General features: G+C 40.3%; 3 non-coding genes across 3 annotated transcripts; 1 reads left to right on the forward strand and 2 right to left on the reverse strand.

The window, feature by feature from the left end:
• Positions 1-665: 665 nt before the first annotated feature.
• On the reverse strand, positions 666-747 carry trnas-uga (transfer RNA serine (anticodon UGA)). The gene has a single exon. It is a non-coding gene; the product is annotated as a tRNA-Ser (tRNA).
• Positions 748-1,193: 446 nt separating this feature from the next.
• trnaa-cgc (transfer RNA alanine (anticodon CGC)) lies at positions 1,194-1,265 on the forward strand. The gene has a single exon. It is a non-coding gene; the product is annotated as a tRNA-Ala (tRNA).
• A 2,468-nt stretch (positions 1,266-3,733) lies between these two features.
• Positions 3,734-3,806, reverse strand: trnav-uac (transfer RNA valine (anticodon UAC)). Its single transcript has one exon. It is a non-coding gene; the product is annotated as a tRNA-Val (tRNA).
• Between the last annotated feature and the right edge of the window lie 995 nt (positions 3,807-4,801).

Here is a 4,801-nt window from a genome sequence, read left to right on the forward strand (position 1 = left end):
TTTACCCCAAAAATATGGGGGATTGGAAATGATGCAGACAATTACATTGGAAGCAACATTCGTTCCGCAATATTAAGCTGATCCACCCCTTAAAAAAAAAAAAATATATATATATATATATATATATATGTATTTATATATAAATAAAAAAAATTGTATTTAAAAAGAATCAACCTTGATTAACGTGGACTGAAGGGCATCAAGTCCAGGATTATCGGAGAGCAGAAGCCGAGTGCAGTCATTTAGGGTCTGTTTGCAGCGGCTAAGGAAGTTCCTTCTCACCATCTTCAATTGTTGTGTTGTTGCATCAAACTGACTGTACACCGATTTAATGAAAGGAGGCGCTAGGGAAATTGGCTGGTAAAATTAGCGTGTGTAGGACCACTTGCAGCAGTTTATTTAGCACATGTTGGACCGCCTGCAAGTGCTTATTTGAGGCGTTAATTTAGCACGTGAAGATGTTAATTTCGAGCCGGACTATCACATTTTTTATTTTATTGAGAATGGAGTTGAGCGTTCCTCAGCTAGTGTATTTCGTGTACCTTTCAATCAATCTATCGCCTATTTTAGCACATTTTGATCGCGCAAACGGATGTCCTAACAAAATCTGGTTTTCTATTCGTATTGATCCTCACCGTCATAACTGATTCAAAATAACCATTTTCCGCTGCGAGCAGGGTTCGAACCTGCGCGGGAAGAACCCATTGGATTTCAAGTCCAACGCCTTAACCACTCGGCCATCGCAGCTCATGCTTGTATCAGATGATATTATAAATAATGAACAATTCCTGTAGGGCGTCGACGGAACGTTATAAAACCAGGCAGTTTGGCTAGCTAGTTTGATTATAAGCTACCATCCATAACGTGGATAGTATTTAACTAAATAGCAATTGCACTGTCTGACACAAATATCAGTAAACATCGCTGATCTAGCTACAAGCATAGCTAACTTAACGTTAGCCATCAAGAAGCTAACGTAAACATCATAATGTTGTGCGCCACTGTAAATGTTGTCGACATCAGATATTGCAATGAATGTAGAATTAAAGATTAAATGCATAAATCATATACCAACCAACCTGATTAACAAATTACTAGGGTCTGATAATGGGACGCTTTCGAGTACATAAAATCCAAAATATTGCAGTAACTAGGTTTAAATAGCTTAAATACTTACATCAGCAGTATCACGTGGGGATGTAGCTCAGTGGTAGAGCGCATGCTTCGCATGTATGAGGCCCCGGGTTCAATCCCCGGCATCTCCATGTTTTCCTAAGATCATGTTTAACTCTTTTTTATGTCACCTTTTCCCGGGTTCAATCCCCGGCATCTCCATGTTTTCCTAAGATCATGTTTAACTCTTTTTTATGTCACCTTTTTTTAAACAGGTAGGCCAGTTGAAAACAAGTTCTCATCAACAAACTGTGACCTGCCGTAGATAAAGCAAAGCAGTGGTACTCAACATCCGGGAAAAGCATTTAGCCACACTAGCAAGGCGTCAGGAGTCTTATGGCTTGGGGGTGGAAACTGTTGAGAAGCCTTTTGGACCTAGACTTGGAGCACCGGTACCGCTTGCCGTGCGATAGCAGAGAGAACAGATGAGACAGCCTATAGTGAGGTCAGAGACCTGGCTGTGTGGTGCCAGGAAAACAACATATCCCTCAATGTGAGCAAGACAAAAGAGATGATCATGGACTACAGGGAAAGGTGGGCAGAACATGCCCCCATTCTCATTGACAGGGCGGATCAAGAGTTTCAAGTTCCTTGGTGTCCACATCACCAACACACTATCATGGTCCAAACACACCAAATCAGTCGCGAAGAGGGCACGACAGCACCTTTTCATCAGGAGACTGAAAAGATTTCGCATGGGTCCCCAGATCCTCCAAAAGTAACTGCTCGGCACACAACCATAAGGCACGACAGAGAGTATTTTTTATTTTACTAGGCAAGTCAGTTAAGAACAAATTATTATTTTCAATGATGGCCTAGGAACAGTGGGTTAACTGCCTGTTCAGGGGCAGAACGACAGATTTGTACCTTGTCAGCTCGGGTATTTGAACTTGAAACCTTCTAGTCCAACGCTCTAGCCACTAGGCTACCCTGCCGAGCGTAGTGCGTATGGCCCAGTACAGCTGCCTGCCATCCAGGACCTATATACTAGGCGGTGTCAGAGGAAGGGCCGAATAATTGTCAAAGACTCCAGTCACGCTAGTCATAGGCTGTTCTCTCTGCTACCACACGGCAAGCGGTACCAGGGCGCCAAGTCTAGGTCCAAATGGCTTCTTAGCAGCTTTTAGCCCAGACCATAAGACTGCTGAACATTTAATCAAATGGCCACCCGGACTATTTACATTGATCCCCCCCTTGACCAACCTGTACTCCCGCACATTGACTCAGTAACGGTCCCCCCTGTATTTAGCCACGTTATTATTATTTTATTGTGTTACTTTTTTTATTTCATTTTTTACTTTAGTTTATTTAGTAAATATTTTCTTAGCTCTATATTTATTGAACTGCATTGTTGGTTAATTAAGGGCTTGTAAGGAAGCATTTGTATTCGGCACATGACAAAGCAAATTTTATTTTGTGGAAAATTGTGTTTCTTAAAGAAAGTACTGTAAAACTACAATTAATAGCCCAGGCATGTATTTGCTTCAATCACTGAACACAACCGGCTCTTATTAGAGATAGGTTCCTGTTTGAACCAAGTGTTTATTTCCTAATTGCACACAGCTTTTGCTCAATACATTGTTGAAAAGACTACGACACTGTATATTGTGACCAGTATGACCATTATAATAACAAATCCAACACTGATCAGAGGTGCATTTAATTGAAGTTTTATGGTATGCATATTTTACATTTTTTTTCTTGCCTTCTCGCAATTAAACCGAGTTAAGGAGGAAACGGATGCATTTGCAGCCTGAATGGAAATTGTTTTATGTATGAACCGTCCACAAGCGATCCGAGTGTATAGCCGGCTGCATAGAAACCCTTTGGATGGTAGAATGAAATGACTCAATATCGCCACCTGCAGGCTTTTGGGCTTAAACTCAGTCAACTACTTGTTGACAGTGGCTCACAAGAACCTTTTTATTTTTAATATTTTTTATTTATTTCACCTTTATTTAACCAGGTAGGCAAGTTGAGACCAAGTTCTCATTTACAATTGTGATCTGGCCAAGATAAAGCAAAGCAGTTCGACACATACAACAACACAGAGTTTACACATGGAGTAAAACAAACATACAGTCAATAATACAGTAGAAAAATATGTCTAAATACAATGCGAGAAAATGAGGTGAGATAAGGGAGGTAAAGGCAACAAAAAAAAGCCATGGTGGTGAAGTAAATACAATATAGCAAGTAAAACACTGGTAGATTTGCAATGGAAGAATGTGCAAAGTAGAGATAGAAAAAATGGGGTGCAAAGGAGCAAAATAAATAAATAAATACAGTAGGAGGAGAGGTAGTTGTTTGGTCTAAATTATAGATGGGCTGTGTACAGGTGCAGTGATCTGTGAGCTGCTCTGACAGCTAGTGCTTAGGGGGAGATAAGTGTTTCCAGTTTCAGAGATTGTTGTAGTTCGTTCCAGTTATTGGCAGCAGCAACGTATCAACATCAAACTCTGTATTAAAATAGTGTAGGCTGCCACCACCTAAATAGACACATGCATTAGTAATACTGTAGTGTATCACATAACTAACGTATGCACGTAAATTAAAATCATGGTTCCACTGGGGCTCGAACCCAGGACCTTCTGCGTGTAAAGCAGACGTGATAACCGCTACACTATGGAACCACTTGGAAACTCAGGTTCCGGTATGCCTTAAAATATGTTGCGTACTGTTAACTCTTACAAATGGGACTATACACGTTGCGATATTCATTTCAAGTGGCAAAATAGTTAGCTAACTAGTATCTATTTTACTGTTGCTAATAAAGTCAGTACATGCCAAAAACACAAACGTAAAGACATATATCCTGAGCTAGTTGTTTCGGAGCTACCATAGAAGTAGCTAACACATGTGCATGTACTGGGACACCAGCTAACGTTATCTAACTTTAACGGCCACAAAACTCCGATGCAAACTCCCATTCACCAGCTCTGCAAGCGTTATAATGTCAAAATACGTTCGTTGATTACCAAATAAGGAGTCCGGTTGAGCAACTATCTTCTCCATTTTCTGAGCTAAACTGGCCAAAACGCACCTCCAACAACAACCTTGAAAACCTCACAGAATTCTGCCCAAAAATAACATGACAATTTCTCTCAACCAGGGGCATATCGGCTTTTCAGGTCAGCGCGGATGCCACACTTTGATAAGCAGTTTCCACTTTGTCAAAGGCAGGGGCACAAAATATTTAGCTTATTCTTTCCCAGGGCGCCTCTCCAGGGTGCTCTCCAAAAACGTTCTGTCCCAAAAAATATCTAACATAAATCATGTAACAGATATAGGATATGCAGCATACAGGCTAGCCTACATGCTGGAGATAAAATGTATGGCATTGTAATGAGACGGACGGGTTTAACATCATGCATGTTTCAAATTAGCATAATCAAATAGCCTAATCTAAATGGCTCTCAATCCCCCCCAAATTGCTGTCATGTTAACAAACAAACAACATGTAACAACAGGACAGATCCAAGTTGTCCAAGAGTTTCATCTCATTGTCATAATCAGTGGTTTCAACTTTGTCTTTTTGATTAATTTTGGAGTATAGGCTAGACCAATTATGTACCATATTTTATATAATAAAAAATAAAAAACGTTTTTCTGCCATGTGTAATATGCG

Source organism: Oncorhynchus keta, chromosome 33 (genome assembly GCF_023373465.1).
Source record: "Oncorhynchus keta strain PuntledgeMale-10-30-2019 chromosome 33, Oket_V2, whole genome shotgun sequence".
In the NCBI taxonomy this organism is placed as follows: domain Eukaryota; kingdom Metazoa; phylum Chordata; class Actinopteri; order Salmoniformes; family Salmonidae; genus Oncorhynchus; species Oncorhynchus keta.